A 20,954-nucleotide genomic window follows, 5' to 3' on the forward strand; every position below is an offset into this window, starting at 1 on the left:
ATGACTTCCTCTCAGCCCTAAATATGATTCTATGTCTAATAGACAATTGTGAGTATGAATCTGGAATTCTAGATATATTTAGTACTAGATCTGACAGATGAATGAATAGAGAACTGGAATCATATAGAACATAGAGATGTCTTTCTAGAAGTTTGGTTGTGAAAGGGAGGAGAGATGAAGAATAATATTTTTAGGGGGTTGGAAAGACCAAAAGGATATATATTCTTTACCTTCTATTTTAGTATCTATTCGAAGACAGAAGAGCAGCAAGGGGTGGGCAATCAAGGTTAAGTGACTTGCCCCAGGGTCACATAGCTAGGAAGTGCCTGAGGCCATTTTTGAACCCAGGTCCTACTTGACTCCAGGACTGGTGCTCTATCCACTGAACTACCTAGTTTACTCCTCAATGGATATATTTTTAATGGTGGGGAAACCAGCATGATGCTGGGGGAAGAATGCTGAATTTGGAGTCAGAGGGTTTTAAATTTAAACCCTTGCTGTGATACTATATTTTTGATATTGGGCAATGACCTTTCCCTCTCTGGACCTATTTTATCATCTATAAAAAAAGAATTTGGATTAGATAATCCTCAAGATTCCTTCTAGTTTCTAATCTGTGATTCTCTGACCTGAGCATATTTATACTCATTAGGAAAGGATCCAGGGAAAAATTGAACACGAGAGGCCCGAATGTCATAAGCTCTAGGATGAGATGGTAGTATTGTCAATTCTAATTACGCAGCAAATATTGATTGAGCTATCTGTGTGCTTCTGGACACTTGTATGATCAGCACTATAGTACAGGTCATCATTACTTCTTGCTTCAGCTATTGTATGAAGCTTCTAATTCTTCTCTGTGACTACAGTCTCAACCTTCTCTAAACCATCTTTTATAAAGCTACCAAATTGACATTCCTAAAACACAATTTTACTCCCTTTAGTTGAATGGAAGCCTTTTGACAGTAGGAATTCTCTCTCTCTCTCTCTCTCTCTCTCTCTCTCTCTCTCTCTCTCTCTCTCTCTCTCTCTCTCTCTCTCTGTTAATGCACTTGTATATTTCCAATTCTACCATGAATTTAATAAATGCTTGCTAAGGGTTTGCTGAATTCAATGAAATAGGGTAGAATTAATGATACAACTAGAAAGGTTAACCTAGGGAAGGGGGCAAAAAAAGTAAAGACAGGTAAGAGTATAAAAGGAGTTTTGAGATATGGAAAGCATGAAATAATGGAGTTCATGAATAAATGACATTTAACTTTCTCAATAAAGTAAAATTATAGATCAATTCCTGGAAGATAGAAGGGATAGTATTGGTTTGGGAAACCATTGGAATGCTGTATTTTTTTAACCCTTACCTTTGTAGGAATTAAAAATTAATGGTTTTGAGTAAAGTCAGTAAAGGAGAGCCAGCTAGTCTCTCACCTAAGTTCTCTATAAGAGGCAGGTCAAGACAATGATTGGAGCTGAAGGTGACTCCTGAGGTCAACTTTCTTCCTTGAGCCAAACTTCTTTCTTGAGCTGACTTCTTTCTTCAAGTCCAACTTCTCCTCGAAGCTATTCTTCCTCTTAAACATTTCAATTTCTTTCTTTAAGTCTTCCACTAACGTATTGTGTTCCTCAGGTCTTTTTACATGACCTTTATAAACATAGGTTGCTACTCTCCTCAATTCTTCAAGGCCCATAGAGTCCCAATTAGGACAGCTAGTTTTAAAGTAGTCTTTTACCACTGAACAACAATTCTCAACAAATTGCCTATGTATTTGCCTGGAATGTCCCTTTCTCTGGATAAATCAAGGTCCATATATGTATTTCCTACATCAATAAGTCTGTCCATAAACAGGGAGGGTGTTTCATCAATCTCTTGTTGGGTTCTTTCAAATTTTGACCATTTTTTCAGGTCTATTCCGAGCATGCTCTCATAGCTGTCAGTAATGCTTCTCTGGCCTGGTTTAGTTTTGTGTGATTTAGTTCAATATTGGGGTTCCAATGTAGATCTTCAGTTGGCCAAAAATGTCCTTTTCTATCTCGCTTCTGATTAGCCAGAGAAACTATATTGTTTTTCCCCCCCTCTTTTTGTTAAAAATGTCTCTAACAAATCCTCAACATCCAGCCAAGTGGGGTCAAAGGTTCTGAATATGTTTGCTAATTTTTTTATAATTAATATTGGTTCTTCCTCAAATGATGGAAGATCTTCCTTAAATTTATTTAAATCTTCAGGGTGAAAAGGTGTATGATGTTTTACAGATACCAAGTTCCCATCTTTATTAAAAGTGGGTACTTCCCTTAAAGGAAATAACCTATCTGAATTATTTGGTATTCCTGTTTCTGTTTCCAGGCTTCTTGATCCATTCTCAATGCGGTAGGTATGAGAAAAAGAAGAATTGGGCACACTGAGGGAGAGGGTTTGTTGTTGTCCCATAGTGCCAGAAAGATCAGAGGTAGGAAGGAACTGGGAATTGAATTGGGCAGGGTGAAGGAGGGGCAAAGGAATAAGGGTTAGTAGCTGGGGCAAAGGATGCGGAGGGGTTAGGGTTGGAGGAATGAGTAGGGTGTGAACTTAAGGCATTAGGATGGTCAGTATGGGTGTGGTGTGAACTTAGGGTGGAGGTGGTAGGGTCAGAAATATGAGTGGGGTGAGGAGTGGGGGTGGTAGGGTGGTAAGCATGGGTGGGGTGTAAACTTAGAGTGGAGGGTGTGGGATCAGAAGCATGAGTAGGGTTTTCTGAGGCTGAGGGGGCAGGGGGAAGGGTGGGTTAGTTAGGAGGGTTAGTGTCCAGAGCAGGGTGGGACAGAGATTCTGATAATGTTCTTAACTCTCTTTTAATGTTTCTCATAAAAGTTACGATCTCCCCATGACTTTCCTCTATAAGCTTCTCTATAAGCTCCTGCCGAGTATTTAGTTATACATTTTGTTCAATATTAGGGGAAGCAATTGGTTGGTTTGACTGAGAAATGAGTTCTTCAAGGAGATACAATATTACAGCTACAACAATCAAAAACTCAAGGGACAATAGTATGTTGATTAGATTTTGCCATAAGTTCCATGGGATGAGCCCTTTCAGAGAGACAAGGAATTCTGTATTTACAAGTTTGGTCATGGAGCTGATGAGCCAGCAAGTTGCAGACCAATGCTTGTATTAAAAAAAAAAAACCAAAGTATTTACTGAAAATCCAGTTGTTAACTAAGTTCTGAACTGGCTGTAACTCCATATTTCTAAAGTAAACATGTGGGGAGCAGGACAAGGCCAAAAGCTTTTCCCAGGTTTCCCTTAATCCTAATTTAGGCAGTTGTTCCATAAAGGAAGGAGATTTAGAAACAGCTCTCCTAGCCAGGACCTTGGCTGCTGGGTCTCTGAACACTAGAGTTTTGCTTGGAAAGATCTTGTGGTGAGTGATTAAAGACTGACTTAGTTTCTCTCTTAAAGAGAAAGGCCCAGGCCATTGCCCTAGGCCCTAGCCTTTTCCTGCTATTTCCTCTTACTCTGTCTCTTTCCCTTTCCTTAATTCCTTCATTTATATTAATTAAAATATCCATACTACCCAGCTGACTTGGGTATTTCATAGTTGGGAATTTTTCCCATGGCGACCACTTATTTTTGATATAAAAATCAAGATGCTAAAATTTATCTTTTACAATTTGGGCAATTCACAGCCTTGAAACCCATATTTTCATGGTCACACCTTCTGTCTTGGAATCAATACTGTGTATTGGTTCCAAGGCAGAAGAGTGGTAAGGGCTAGACAATGAGGGTTAAGTCACTTACCCAGGATCATACAGCTGGGAAGTGTCTGAGGCCAGATTTGAACCTCAGACCTCCCATCTCTAGGTCTGGCTCTCAATTCACTGAGCTACCCAGCTGCCCCCTGGGATACTGTCTTAATTAGAGATAGGTACTCAATTAGTAAAGAGGTATGTGAGGTGAAGCAGTGAGGTATCATAGGTGGGATTTGAGCTCAGTTGTTGACTCCAAGTGTAGTCCATCTTTCTTACTCATTCTTCAGACTCTTATTGAGACCACAAGCATTACTTTATTTTCAGCTGTAAAGATTAAAATTTAGGGGAGACTGAGGCAGGTAGAAATTAGTTTCTCTCTGCAAGGAGTATTATATTTTATGAGGTTTATTAAAGATTAAGGATTAAAGAAAATACAGGATAAGAAACATGTGCCTAGGCCAAAATGGAAGTCCAAAAGAGACCACAAAAGCCTTTGCAATCAGGTTAAATCCCTTCTCGATCTCAGCCCACTTGAGAATTCAGTGAGATTACAAAGCATTTGGGGAAGTAGAGCAAGGGCTTGTGGGGATTGAAGTCCAGAGTTCAAGTCCATTTTTTACACAGCACTAGCCCTTGGTTTTACAGAGACATATCACTCATATCTCTCTATATTCTTTCATGGACATTCTTATTTTGTAATTTCACAAAATACACCAATTCACTTGTTTAAAGATTGTCAACAGGTTCTGTCCATAATGCTCCTTTTCCACTTCTTCACTGTTATTTACATGGCAGTTCATCCTGGGCTGCATCCCAAGCTTCATTCTCTTCAAAATATATTATTCGATTCCTCTCTACATTTTCTGGTGGGTGCAGAATTGCTTTGCATTATTTGAATTCCCTTTCCTTTATATTCAAAATGTTTTTTCCCATTCACTTGAAAAACTTGTTTTTGAATTGAATTGTTAAATTCAACAATATATGTCTTGAAATTTGTAGCCTTGGGTTTTTTTTTCAGAAATGATCTATGATTTTTCCTTTCTTTTTTCTTTTTTTTTTTAAATTGGACCCATTTTTAATTTTTTAAAAAAAATTTATTTAGTCAATTTAGAACATTATTCCTTGGTTACAAGAATCATATCCTTTCCCTTCCTCCCCTCTCCCAACCCATTCCTGTAGGCAACACACAATTCCACTGGGTATTACATGTGTCCTTAATCAGAACCTATTTCCATGTTGTTGATGTTTGCACTAGGATGATCATTTAGAATCTACATCCCCAATCATATCCCCTTAACCCATGTAATCAAGCAGTTGTTTTTCTTCACTGTTTCTACTCCCACAGTTTTTCCTCTGAATGTGGATAGTGTTCTTTCTCATAGATCCCTCCAGGTTGTTCAGGATCACTGCACTGCCACTAATGGAGAAGTCCATTACATTCGATTGTACCACAGTGTATCAGTCTCTGTGTACAATGTTCTCCTGGTTCTGCTCCTTTCGCTCTGCATCACTTCCTGGAGGTTGTTCCAGTTCCCATGAAATTCCTCCAATTTATTATTCCTTTAAGCACAATAGTATTCCATCACCAACATATACCACAATTTGTTCAGCCATTCCCCAATTGATGGGCATCCCCTCATTTTCCAATTTTTGGCCATCACAAAGAGCACAGCTATGAATATTCTTGTACATGTATTTTTCCTCATTATCTCTTTGGGGGACAAACCCAGCAGTGCTATGGCTGGATCAAAGGGCAAACAGTCTTTTAGCACCCTTTGGGCATAGTTCCAAATTGCCTTCCAGAATGGTTGGATCAATTCACAACTCCACCAGCAGTGCATTAATGACCCAGCTTTGCCACATCCCCTCCAGCATTTCATTACTTTCCATAGCTGTCATGTTAGCCAATCTTCTAGGTGTGAGGTGATACCTCAGAGTTGTTTTGATTTGCATCTCTCTGATTATAAGAGATGTATAGCACTTTTTCATGTGCTTATTAATAGCTTTGATTTCATTGACTGAAAATTGCCTATTCATGTTCCTTGCCCATTTATCAATTGGACAATGGCTCGATTTTTTTTGTACAATTGATTTAGCTCTTTGTAAATTTGAGTAATTCGACCCTTTTCAGAGGTTTTTTTTTTGTTATGAAGATTGTTTCCCAATTTGCTAATTCCCTTCTAACTTTGGTTACATTAGTTTTGTTTGTAAAAAACCTTTTTGATTTGATGTAATCAAAATTATTTATATTACAATTAGTGATTTTTTTCTAACTCTTGCTTGATCTTTGTGATTTTTTTCCTTAATGGGTTTTCTTATTTTCTATTTTATAAAGTTCTGGGCAGTTCTTTTCTTTTATTTCCTATGTTATAATATTAGGGATTTTTTTCTTTTCACACCTTTTAGGGAAACTTATAATACTTAGGTTGCCTTTATATATCCTTTTCTTGAGATCAGTATGTTTTGCTTGCGTTGCAAATATATTTTTTTCCTGTAACCCTTACTCTCTGATTTTGAATTGATACTGAATATTGGTTCCAAGGCTGAAGAACAGTGAAGGGTATGCAACTGGAGTTAATTGATTTGCCCAGGATTACAGTTAGAAGGTTTCTGAGTGTTGATTTGAACACAGGACCTCCAGTCTTCAGGCCTGACTCTATATTCACTGAGCCACCTGGTGACCTAAAACATTTTCTTTTAATGCTATTATTATTATTGCTTCCTTTGTCCTAGATTGTTCTTCACTTCTATTTATTTATTTGCATCCCCACTTTCTTGTTCTCTCTCTCTCTCTCTCTCTCTCTCTCTCTCTCTCTCTCTCTCTCTCTCTCTCTCTCTCTCGGTGATATTTGGCAGTGTAGATTCCATTTCTATTTTGCCCATATTTTTTACTGTGTTGACAATAAACTTTACTCATATTTTTCATTTATCTTTTAAAACTCTCAGGAACAATGTGTTGTGGTTCCATGTTCTAACATTCCAGAAAGTCCTCTGTTTCATCAAGTGTTGTATCATTTTCCTTTGTTTTTAAACATTTATCCATAGACACCAAGACTTGTTTATCAGACCTGGAGGCCACATTTCTTTCTGTTTTCTAATAATTTCTCTGTTGATTTATCTGTGTATGTTTAAGGTAAAAAAACCTTAAACTCAAAGGAGTTATCTTCTTCCTGAAATCTTTGGTTACTTCTTTTTTCTCTTCTTTCCCCTTACTTCAACCAGATTTCTGGACATTGGATTTCAAAGCATCTCAACCTCCCTACTAGCTGGGCAATTCATGGTACAATCACCTAGGTCCCTAACCCAAATGACTTTTGGGTGTACAGAATTGGCTCCACTGGGTGCTAAATCCCTTCTCTCAGACACAGTTGAGTGATAGATACCTCAGAAAATACATTGACTCTTGTTCCAATATCCTGTTCCTAAGTTGGTTGGCCTGGCACTACCATCATGCTGAAACTACAGGGTTGCTTTTTGTGGTGTGAATCTCTGAGGATCTGAAAGGAAGCCCTGGTGGGATGTAGATTGAATTGTGTTTTAATCCCAGATTCATATTCTGGCTCTTTCCCTCTGTCCTTGGCTCTCCAGAAGGGATCTTTTGCTAGCAGGTAGCATCATCAGTAAGTATTCATAGACTGGAATGCTGTAGAGGACAGAGCAAATTCCCACAGCTTGGAGCTTCAATCCCCATGGGACTTGAAAGAGGGTGGGGGTACCAAGGTGTGGGATTGCCATTTACTAAGCCTTGTGCTATTTTCCTTTTCATAAGTGTTCCTTTGGTGGTAAGGAGGGAACAGCAGTGATCAAATATAGGGTTTTCCTTTGTAGGTTGTGTACATGTTGGGAACTATGAAATATTGTGGTAAGGGAAAATTATTTGAACTTCTCTTTATATTTATTAAGATAGAAATTGAGTTGCTAGTTGATACTGTGAACAGAGCATCAGGCCTGAGTCAAGAAGACCTGAGTTCACATTCGGCCTCAGATACTTCCTAGCTCTTTGACCTATGGCAAATCACTTAACTCTGTTTGTCTTGGTTTCCTAATTTGTAAAATGAGCTGGGGAAGGAAATGGAATACCACGCTGGCACCTTTCCCCAAATGGAGTAAAAAAAGAGTCAGATGTGATTGAAATGAATGAATAACAACAATAAAAGATAGAAATTATGTTGTGAGTACCTTAAGGGCAGGGACTTCCTTTTGCCTTTCTTCTTATCCCCAGCTCTTAGCAGAATGCCTGGCACATAGTCAGTGCTAAATAAATGCTTATTGAGTGACTGATTACAATTGAACTTTATTAATATTCAATATGAGAATTGAAAATGGTGCTGTTCCTAGATTCTTATGTCAGGATAGGTCATGTGTCACATATGGGAACTAGGTGGTATAGTGGAAAGAATGCTGAAATTGAAGTCAAGTCTATATTAACTCTAATTGTCTAGATTTTTATCATTTTTCCTTGGAACCAATACTTAATATTGATTCTAAGAAAGAACACGTGTTTCTTTTTAAAGAAGTTAAGAAGATCTCAACTCAAATTCTCTCTTGGACACTTACTAGGTGTGTGAATTTGGGCAAACAAATCATTTTGCCTTTGTCCCTAAGTTTCTTCTTTAAAATGGGGATGAATCATGTAACCATGGAAAAGTATTCTAAATAAAAGAAGGAAAAAATAAAATGGGGATGTTAGTAATATAGGATTGTCATGAGAATCAAATGAGATGATACATGAAAACTGCTTTTCAAATCTTAAATCACTATATATAAATGTCAGTTGTTACTACTACTACTACTACTACTACTACTGCTACTACTACTACTACTACTACTACTACTACTACTACTACTACTACTACTACTACCACCACCACTACCATCATTATTATATAGGAGATATTCTGAAGGAAGAATTTTACAACATCCTCACATTCATTTACTTTTAGCATTTTAGACATGATTTATGTTTGCTCAGTTAAGTTGATATGCAGTTTATATTAGCTTTAACCCAACTATCTTTCATGAAATGTGTAAAATACAGAATATTCCTGCAAAGGAACCACCAACTGAAATTAATACCATCACTTTGAACATAAGCAAAGAACAAGAAAATCACATAGCTGACACTTTTCCAAGTATAAACTCTTTGTCAACCTCCTTATGAAATGGTTCTTAAAATGGAAATTATCAAGAAAATTATTTGAAATATAGATTTATGTTTACTATCATCAATGACAGACCTTTTCCTATGTGTGAATTGGGTCTTGAAATATTAATTTAATGTTAGTATGAAGTCATCATAATAAAGACAGTTAAAAACTAAGCTTTTGTTTCTCAGAATGTTACAAATGTTTCACAAAAACTCATATCTGAACATTGAAAAATGTATTATCAGAATTTTCTGAACTGCTTAAAATTTGTCAAAAGAAGAATTTTAGAGATGACTTCATTTATTAAAAACAGAAAAGTGAATCACCAAATGATCATATTGCAAGAACAATTGGGTGACATAAGGAAAGATAGAAATTTAGTAGTTGAATTGCAATAAAAGTTCTTTGTATAATTGGTGGATAGGATTGAAAAATGAGAAACATGATTTAGGCATAGTCAAAGATGCACTTTTCCCATTTGGATTTGCATATTTTTTTTGTGGGCTATCTTTTTCAGGTCTGATAGTCATTAAAACCAAACACTGACAAAAATTAAACCTAAAACCAGCCCTTTGAACCTCTATAGAAAATGTTAAAAAAAGATGAAAAAATACAGCATATTCAACATTATTCTCACTAAGAAGTATTATTAGTTAATATTGAAATAAAATTTTATTACTAATTTTTAAGAAAAAGGGTTTTTTTTTTACTTAAGTGCAATTTGAGGGGATTTAAAATGTTTTATCTTTATATCTTTTATATTTGTTATCTCTTTATACCTTTTATATTTCTTAAAAAAATTTTAAACCTTTACATTCTGTCTTAAAAATTGATATAGATTCTAAGGTAGAAGAGTGATAAAGGAGAGGCAATTGGAGTTAAGTGACTTACCCAGGGTTACATAACTAGAACCTGTCCGAGGTTAAATTTGAACCCAGATCCTCCTTAATCTAGGCCTGGCACTCTATCCACTGAGTCATTAGCTGACTCCATCCTTTTATATTTCTATTTTTGTATATGATTTGTAATGACCATAACAAATTGGTCAACAGTATATAAATGATATAAGAATGTACATTTATTGATGATGCATGCTCCATGTTGGTCCATAATCAAAAAGTTTAGAGACAACTACTTTAATGTTTTTGGAAGCAGCCTGATATCATTTTCTTGTAGTCTTGTGACTAAAGGGCTGATCTTGGTGTAAGAAAGAAACTGATTTGAATCCTGTTCATACATTAACGAGCTGTGGTATCCTGGGAAATTTTCATTTAATTTCTTTAAGTCTTAGATTCTTCATCTATAAAATGGATGTAACATTTAATGAGGTTGTTATAAGGTGCAAATGGGATGGTGTACAATATTTGCCAAACATTAAAGCCCCACACAAATGCCATTGTCAACACTGTCACCACCACCACCATCACTACTATTACTACTATTTATTTTAATTTCTAATAAAAAAAACCCCTTACCTCTTGCCTTAGAATCAATATTGGTTCCAAGGCAGAAGAGAGAAGAGTGGTATGGGCTAGGCAATGGGGGTTAAGTGACTTGCCCAGGGTCACACAGCTAGCAAATATTTGAGGTCAGATTTGAACCCAGAACCTCCTGTACAACTATTATTTATGAAGACAATACATGTTCACAAAGTATATGAGGTATTCATGAGGTAGTAGAAAGGGCCCTGGATCTTTGGCCAGAGGATTTGAATTAAAATCCCAGATTTATCACTTAATTTGAGTCACATGCCTGGGCCTCGATTTCCTCATTGTAACAAGTATGGGTTGGATTTGATCAAGGAGTATTTAACTTATTTTGTGTGATGGACCCTGCTAGAAGTCTGATTAAAGTCTATAAACACTTTTTCAAAATAATGTTTTTAAATAAATAAAATATGTAGGATTACAAAGGGAAGCAATTATATTAAATTGTAATTATCTACTATTTTCTTTTTTCTTGCTTTACTATTACCTATTTGTCTACTATCTATTATCTCTCTTGATTTCTTTGTTATTTATATCAATCAATCAGTCAATCAATCAATCATCATCATCATCAATCTCTGTCTCTCAAAACCAATCCACAGATCCAGGTTAAGAACTTGAAGACTAGATTATTTTTATGCTTTCTTTCAGCTTTTAAATGTAGAATAGCACTTTCTTTAATTAGGGTTATTATAATTTTCTCTGCTTTCTCATCTTCTCAGTTCTGTTTACCTCTTAAAGAGATGTAGGGATGACACTAAATTTATACCTCCTTCACTTGTTTTTATTATTTCTATTTCTGTGAAGACCAGTTTGCCTTCTCTTTGTATCTCTTTTCCCCTTCTTGGGTCTATGCTGGATTGTATTCCATAAGGAAAGGGTCAGATTAAAAATGAATGCCCAGAATCCCAGTTTCCTAATCTTTTTTAAGGGCCATTTCAAGGTCAGTGTCTGAATCTTGATGTTGCTGACTGCTTGAGACCACAATATCGATGCTATTAAGTTATACTTAATCTTCTAAATTCCATTCCTTCTTTATTGCTGTAAAAAGATGAACATACAACTGTTGGAATAGTTCACTTAAGACTTTTTTAATGGGCAAAATAGGATTGAAAATAATCTAGTGAAATGAAAATCATGTTAAAATTTTTTTGAGTGTGTCCTGCTGTGTTTGTGAAACAAACAAAAATAATAAAGCCACCATGTGAAGAAATCTTAGAAAAAAGTCAATACCATAAGCTACCTGGTATGAGACAAGGGAGCATTTTAGAGCTGGACTTTAAATCTGATTGCACCCAGTTTTTAAAAAAGATAATATTATTTTGGGTCCCTTCTGAGGACAAAATATGTGAAAGAAAAAGAAAATAATATTCAATTTTCCCAGGACTTTGATGAGACAGCGTCTGTGGGAACGTTAAATTTTGAATACTTCAGTCACAGAAATATGTGAACAAATTGTCACGAGGCAAATGCAAATAATTGCAAAATGGAGGAAGTGATGTTTTGGAAAGAATGTTTAAAATTCTATGTATTAAATTGAAGAGGGTAGCTGTTAATTTTTATTTGCTTGGTTCTAGAAATAGTTAAAATATGAAAAGATAATGAAGGCCAAATGAATGAAGTTTAAAAGCATCAATAAAAACAATCTCAATACTACTCAAAATGTTCTTTTAAAATGATTACTGACTTTCATTTTTTTACATTGAAGCTATGCCACTTCCATGCTACCTTGAACTGAATGCTTATTATAATGGAGAAAACCAGTTAAGCTGAGTATATTTAATATTCTGTTCTTATATATCCATACCTATCTGCCTGGAAGATGGAGTTATATTTTATAACCTGTTCTTCACTCCTGTTATCATTTTTTTGCTACTTAGAATATGACTTCCTTTTAGTGAGTTAAAAATGGTTATAATTATTATGTATGTTCTTTTGCTCTGCATCAGGGAATACAAATCTTCCCATGTTCCTGCTCAAGATATATTTGAGAATCATCTTCTTCAGGCATAAGCAACAGTCATTCATTTCCAAAGTCTCACTGTTCTCATGGGTCACTTTTGTGGGAAGAAGCCTTTTAAGTTTTATATAAGGCATGGAGAAATCTCACCTTTCTCATGGTACTGACAGAATGTTGCTGAATTTGCTGAGTCTGAGAAATGGGATAGTGTTGCACAGAGGGGGAGATAACTCTGTCTGGGTAGACTTCATTGTTGTGGTGACCCAAGAAAAGCATGATGTTACAAAGTTAATAAGAAAAGAAGGCCACCATGTGTGTGTGTGAGTATAAGCATTCCAACTTTCACTAAACTATCCCATATGTATCAGCATCATGACAGGTTCGCATCTGATAGGTGTCAGCATCCTGAGTTAACGGACCTTTATTGAGGTTCTATTGATGTAGGGAACTGTCCTATATGACCTGATGAGGACCAGTTCTTATCATTTAGGAGATACCAGTATAGTTGGGAAAGTGAAATATCGACTTAAAAAGGTGAATAATAAAACATGGTAGCATGTATCATACATATACTGAAGTGCAAATTAAAAAAAAGATTCATTGATGCTTTAAAAATTAGTAGTACCTTTTCCTAATAACTTTCTCTCTCTCCATAAACCCTCTTGTAACAAAGAAAAACAATTACTGCCTATGTAATTTCTTGGACTCAACACAGTTTCTATTAGGTTCTGGCCTTCTGAGCTTAAGCTAATTTTTCTGGCTGTTATAATGACTAAATCTTTGAAATGATACAAAGGAATGAACTATAATTTCAGCAGAAAATTATTTACTTCAGCTCCTTTCATAATCTTATTATATAGGGAACACAATTTCAAAGAAAAGTTTCCCAGAGTATTAGAGCTATATTTAAAATAATGTATGGCTAGTCATGTAGCCTGTTTAAAGACAAAGATCACATTTATAATGTCATATTCCAGCTTCCTGAATTTACATGCATAAATTCACCAGATGCTCCTTTTTGCCAAAATGTGAGCTTTATAAACAAGACTGTAAAAGATAATGAAATACTTTATTCAGTACTTTGATCATAAAAATGAAAATAGATTACTTTATAGGAATAGTAGATCAATATGGAAAAATTGAAGTGTGGTAAGTTTTTGTAATTGTAAATTCACTAAGAGGAGCTAATTTAGTTTCTGTCGATTTCTTTAGAAAAGGTACTCTAACCTTGATGATACTCAGGCACCTTTATTTTCATCAATACTGAAGTCAGGAAAAAAAAATACTCAACAGACCACTGACAAAGCCAGTGAATAAAAGAGGAAATCCATTGATCTTTGAGATGTTTGATGCATTTGGGTTCATCTTGGATTATATTCTAAAAAGGAAGTTAGTTAAAAGTCCTTCAAGAGGATATTGTCCAGTCTATATATTAAGATAGTCACTGGTGTTTGGTGTCCATACTCCTCTGTCATATATCCAACCCTAGGAAGCTTCTAAAAAGACTTAATAATTTCTCTATTCATGATAACATAAGATACTGCCTTTGCCAGTATAACTCAGTCAAAGGTAGTTTCTTTAGTTTTATGCCATGATATTCTAGCACCATATAAGAGACCCCATATGACATCTCCATGTTAGTGGCCTCTGGTGCCCTCAAGCCACTCACTGGTTTCTGTAGTCACTTCCTCAAATCTATGGGCATGTGATGAATTAGCTATTTAAAAATAGTTGGCCAAATAGATTGCTCAGTTATTGAGGAAAGTACTTTTTATTATATTTTGATTTTTTTGTCTATGACATTTTTGTCAAAGACAAAATACAGAAATCCATTCATTCTGTTGATGCCAAGAGTAAAATGTCTAGACTAGGTAGGCAGCAGCTATTTTCATAAGGGGTGTACCTTTAGAACACTAATTTTGGGCCCTTTTATGATGATTAAGAAAGATAGGTTCATTGAACAAATATAACCTCTTGATCTATTGCTCTTATCTAATATGATTCTTTATGTATATTTATATTACCTCTGATGAAGTTCTCAGATACCTCATTATAATAGGAAACTGAATCTAGGTCATTTAAGGCTCTGCTTCTGATGGCAGAGCACAAACTCTAGGATGTTCTAACAAACTGGAAATGCTTCATATATAAGCCCACAGATGTACTAATATGATGTTGTCTCTATTCATCATCTGAAGGTTGACTAGCAGGTGTGACTAGAGATATTCACAAAGATCTACTGAGGTAGGGAGGGATTGTGCCTATTTGAATCAGTAAATAAAATATTAAGAATAATGAAATGCCAAGATCCTCCAGATTTTGAAATAAGCATGTAATTAGAACCTTAAAATCCTAGAAAAATTTAGGAATGATTTGGAGGATACAGTTATCTGACCTCATTCCTGTTTGATGAAATGAAAGGCTAAAGTTATATCTTAAAAGTTAGTCAAAGAAATATTTTCTTTATCTGGGAACACATTATAAAAAGAAATTTTACCTCTTTTCATATAGATATTCTTTTAAATTAAAACAGGATATAACTATATCCACATTTACATTCACATAGATCTCTTCCTATATGAATGTGTGTAAATAAATAACATCTTGAATGTAAAATCCCCACTAGAGACATGTAATGAAAATATTTTTCCTATCAATAAATTCCTTCCTTCTCCTCCTCCTCCTCCTCCTTCTCTTTCTCCTCCCCTGCTTCTTCTTCTCCACCCTTACCTTCTGCCTTAGAATAAATATTGATTCTAAGGCAGAAGAGTGGTAAGGATTAGGCAATGGGGGTTAAATGACTTGCCTAGGGTCACACAGCTAGGAAGTGTCTGAGAGCAGATTTGAACCTAGGACCTCCCAGCTCTAGGCCTGGCTCTCAATCCACTGAGCTCCCCAGCTGCCCTCATTCCTTTCTTATTTTTCCTTTCTTATGAATTTTATTTATGTAAAAGCCTTTTCATTTCAAGTGAAAGGTGGTAAACACTGAGTATTATATGTACTTTCAATTTTTTTTGTTGATTAGTTTTTTACTTTTAAAATCTTTGTGATAAGGGATGATTCATTGGGCAAGGGAGAGGTATAGTCAAAACAAAAGTGTCATAAAACAGAATATATCAATAAAAAGCAAGATAACATTTAGAAATAATAAAAATAGATAATAGATAAAATGGATACAATAATAAATAAAAAAGAAATGAAGTAGAATTAAATAGTAGCCTGATAATTCATTCAATATAGATAGCTCATTTAAAAATGTAGTTTTTAAAACTTTTTAAAACCCTGAATAGTTCAGGCAAAAAAAAAGCTTAGACATCAAACACAAATATGCCCAAACTATTTCATGGTCTGAACCATCTTTGAATTTTGCTTGTGTCAATTAAAAAAATTTAACTTCATCTTGTGATTCAGTGAATTTCATCTGGGAAATACCTATAATTTTACCTTCCTGAAAGGAATGTCTGCTATTGTATCTTTTAAAGAACTTGGTGGTCTTTGGTGCAGAGAAAGTATCACTGGATAGGATTTACATAGTAAAATCATAAAAAAGAAAGCAGATGATTATTTGGCTAATTAATTCACAAATTACTCTTATAGCTTGAAATACCTTAATAATTTGCATCAATGTTACACCAAAATCACTTAATTAAAATGTTTTAATTTTTACTTTTAAAATTAAAATTTAATTTTTTAGCAATCAAAATTTTTCTAGATTTATGTGAACATGACTGAACCATCTGTCTGCTACTCTTCCTCAATGCACACAATTCTTTTAGATTTCCTTAAGTATTCCCCAAACTCTGAATTCATGAGTGATTCATTAGCCAAAAAAAATTAAATAAATAAAATAAAACCAGCCCTATTACTCCCTGAATTACACAAACAATGCCAATTGTAGAAAGCTCACCTGTTTCATTTCAGTAAGTCCTCAGAGATGTTAAACACCCTTATTCCACAAACTTAATTGCCTCAGGATGAGGCAATCCTGTACATCTTTTTAGATCCATTAATAACCTACTTCACCTGATTGCAGTGAGGGTTTTATCAGAAGATTTGTCAAATGGTAAATGCAAGGACTTTATGCACTGATAAACAACAAAATTGACCAAATTTAGCCCTCACTTTCAGTTAAGGCAATTTTCCCCCCTTAAATAATCTTCTCTCTAATTTGAAAACTAATGGCTTTTGAAAAAATTAAAGCTGGATGATTTTTCTACCACACTTGCTAGATTTTGATTAGATCAAATGTTACCCTATTTACTGCTTTTTTGTTGTTGAATATATTTTTAAAAATACCCTTAATCTTGCCTCCTTTCCCTGGTTTCCCAGCCCTACAAGATTAAATGGGGATAACCACACCTTCTTTAGGCTAGGTCTGAGGTCTTGTTGGTAAAATATGCCTTTTGGGCTCAGTTTCTGGTTTTACCCCTCAGCCTCAGTTTTTATGAAGATTGGAGCAAAGAAGTCACTTGACTGTCTTCTCTGTACTTAGGATTTATTGTCCATGAGCTGTGAGCATAGAAGCTAATGAAATAATGGGGCACATTAGCTTTTTAAATAGGTTTCAAAATTGACTGGATCAGCAGAATGAATTCACACCTGCTAGGTCCTTTCTCCCCCTGTCCCAACCATACCCAAGCTCTTCTAGCAGAAGCTTCCCTGGAGAGGTCTCCCTTCTCTCCATTTGATATGGGTAAAATCAGATTAAAACGAATAATGATAGCTTCCTTAAATAAGAAAACAAGCCACAAAGATAGCCTGGGAGGTTTATGTAGAGAGCAGAGTCAGGTCTGCTCCCCTTGTCTTGATGAAAGGAAGAAGATGGTTATGGGCTGAGTATGTCCATTTAATCTTGATGATACATCACTTTCTGCCTTATCTCAGTTGGGGCTCTTTTTAATTTATGATTTCATTGGTAAAGGGAACTCAGAGTGAAGAAACTCTCTCTTACTCATGCTGGTCTCTAACTCTTTTGCAATTTATAGTCTTACTGAGTTGCCTGGGGGCATTGAGAGGTCAGTAACTTGCTCAAGGCCACACAGCCAATGTGCATCAGAGGAGGAAATCTAACATCAGCGTTCTTTAGTAATTATGATAACAACAACGGCAGTAACAATAATAGGTAACATTTACAGAGCACTTTAAGGTTTCCAAAGAACTTTCCACATATTATTTCATTTGATTCTCACAACAATTCTATCCAGCTCTCTAGGTTGCCTTCTGGTTATTTGTTTACCTCATATTTCCTTTAGTAAATTATATTTTAGATTGTTCCTTTATTAGATTATGTCTCATGACAAGGACTTTGTATTCCTTCTCATATCCTTTATTCCTTGTACATAGTAGCTGCATAATCAAAGTTTTCTTTCTTCTGAAGAGGACAAAAACAAACAACCAAACCAAACCAAACTAACCCCAATCCCCCCCCCCCCCCCCAGCCTTCCTATGCCAAATCCTCCATATCTAGTTGTCAAAGCAAAGTTAGCCTAGGTTACCCTCTGACTTGTGGCAGGGGGTGGGGGGGGTGGAGGCAGACAGACACACTGACAGAGAGACAGAGATGTTGTACAAAAGAGCATTAAAAAGATCTTAAAATATGACATTTCAAAAATAAAAAATTAAGTGTACCAAAAGGAATGTGAACATACTTTTGCAAGGAATCCTAAAGCCACTTATAAAAGGAAGGTTATTTGATTTACCAGGGGCAAGAAGCCAGTGAAAAATTCAATGGGCCAATTTGGGCCTTTGGTTTAAAAGTTCCAGCTTTCCCTTCAATCCAAAAATGAGGAGTCAGAAGGGGGATGCCCATTTTTCTCATTCTTGTGTGTGTGTGTGTGTGTGTGTGTGTGTGTGAGAGAGAGAGAGAGAGAGAGAGAGAGAGAGAGAGAGAGAGAGAGAGAGACAGACAGACAGATAGACAGAGAGAGAAAGGGAAGAAGGGAGGAAGGGAGGGAGGGGGGGAGAGAGAGAGAGAGAGAGAGAGAGAGAGAGAGAGAGAGAGAGAGAGAGAGAGAGAGAGAGAGAGAGAGAGAGAGAGAGAGAATTATACTCTTAATTTTGAAAGAGCAAAATTAAAGATCTGAATAAATGCAGTCAATCAATTGAGAGGTTTAGAAATAAAGAGCATAGTGTCTTCAATACTTCAAGGATTTGTGATTTTTGTCAGTAAACATACAAGTTTTATTGGCACAGATCATAACCTTCTATGTGTTAATAAATGATCTTAATGAATTAGTATTGAAATTTTACTAATCATATATATACAAACGTATTCATGTGTATATGGATACTCAGATATATAAGCATATGATGAGTTGTCAGAGGAAGCCTTATAGATTAAATGTAGATGTAGATTAAATACATCAGGACCAATTGGCATCCAATTAAATATTTTATAGAAATTCATAGAAAAATTATAAACATATGACCACATACCTTTCCAGTATAATAATCATCACAGTAAATAGTTGACTTTTTAAAAACTATAAAGTAGTTTGGTAAAATGGATAGAGCTAGCCTTTGGGACAAAAAGAGAAGTTTCCACATCATTTCTGCTCTATCTAAGGAAATCATATAACCTTAGTTAGGAAAGTAATTAACTTTCTTACTACATCAGATTATGAGGCTATGAACCGCAGAGCAGTTACAGATCTGCAGTGGTAGAGGGGATTTTCCTCACTGGGAGTTTCTGACTCTAATGGAATCACATGTCCAGTAAAAAAAAAATCCAAACCCAAATAGCTGGTGGCTATATGCATCAAGGTATCATGGGATAGTAGACAGAGAGCTGGCCTTTCAGTAAGGAATATCTGGGTTCAAAAACTACTTCCAGTACATATTGGCTATATGATTCTAGGAAAGTCACTCAACTTCTTAGCAACCTGAGCAGAAATTTCAGGGCTCTAGGCTATCAATTACAGACTAGATACTAATATGCATTGATAGAAAAAATCTTGGGTTTTGAAAAATTTTTTAGTAATAGAATTACAGAGGAAGAGTAAATGAACATCCTGTTGTACAGTTTGTGTGTGTGTGTGTGTGTGTGTGTGTGTGTGTGATGAAAGTTATTGTTTTGCTAAGAAAATGAAATCAAGTATAGCTCTTCCATAGCTTCAGTGTAAAAATCGTACTGACTTGTGTATAAGTATTATTATTAATTCTTTGTAGGAAGAACCTCTGTTTTTAAAAGTAAGGAGGTTTTGGGGGGACACCAGATTTTAAAGCTTCTGATATTGAATGTTTTGGCATATTTAATGGTTTCTTTTAAATTTCTTGCCAGTTTATTGTTGTAACACAATAAAGTGCTAAGAAGTAGAATTCTAGAAAATCTTAAGTTTTATAGAACATTGCATTTTAAAAAGATAAATATTTCATAATAAAATGATGTACATTAGTACTGAAAAAATTTGGAGGGCATCCCCTGCCAATCCCCCAAATTAGTGTTTATAGAGTGTTCTGTGACTTTTTCAGGTACTTTAAATTTTTTAATAAATATTCTGTCAAGTTGGTAGTATATAAGGTAGATTGCAAACAGATGACTGTGGGAAGGACAGGCAGATTGCCAATATGATCTCTGTCCATAAGCAGTATTCCAGAAGGTACCTTGAGAGCTGCAGATTGGTGAGTCTCACTTCTTCTGTCAGAGATGTTGGCAAAAGAGATAATAATGGGTAGGACCAGAATACCTAAACAAATATATTGTATTGATGCAAAGGTAATATGACTCTAATAAGGGGAATTTATGTTTGATCAACCTAGCAACTATTTCTATAGTTGTTTTCCTATTTGAGGGAACAAAAAGCATCTGGACAAAAGGGGGACCAGAGGGCATTTTTTATTTGTGCTTCTAAAAAGCTTTTGACAAGATACTACATAACAAAATGTATTATAAAAAATCAAGATGGAGTTGAGAATATTTTATTGTCAATAGGGAACCTGCTAAAGACCAGAAAAAATAATGCAGGAAAGAAAAATCCTGACTGTCTCTTTACCTTGGTATTGATTCTTGTTTGATATCACATTTTTATAAATCAGATGAGGAATATATATGTGAAAATTTTCAGGTCTTTTTCACATATCACTAAGTTCTGGTAATTGAAATTCTGAGAAATGACAAAAAACTTCAGGAAGAATTTCCGAGGCTGTATGGATGAATGAGTTTCTGTGTTGATGAGTGCTCCTAATATAATTAAGGAAAAAAATTAAACTATAAGCCTTCTCTTAATTTATCACTCATGACACTATCTTCTCCTCTGAGCAGCAGGGTAAATGTTTAGTAAAAGACTCTTCTCCAAAAAAGGCATCTTTAACACACTTTTAAGTTACTTTGCATTATTACTATTTCCCATAACTTTCATAAGTCTAGACAATCATCAAAACAATAATTTAATCTGAGGTTTGTGGTATTTGCCTATTTTCAAGGTATAAATACTCACACTGAAAAATTAACAATCATTCCTAGAGGTGATTAGAACTGGCTTCAACATAACCCTTGCCTCTAGGCTTTTGGACTGGCCAGCCCTGATACCTGGAATGCATTTTATCTTCATCTTTGCCTAAATCCTTCTCTTCCTTTAAAAAGTGGCTCAAATCTTCAATGTCAGAGTTTTAATATTATGTGTGTGATAGAACACTTTGATAATCTG

This window comes from Monodelphis domestica, chromosome 8, assembly GCF_027887165.1.
Source record: "Monodelphis domestica isolate mMonDom1 chromosome 8, mMonDom1.pri, whole genome shotgun sequence".
Classification (NCBI taxonomy): domain Eukaryota; kingdom Metazoa; phylum Chordata; class Mammalia; order Didelphimorphia; family Didelphidae; genus Monodelphis; species Monodelphis domestica.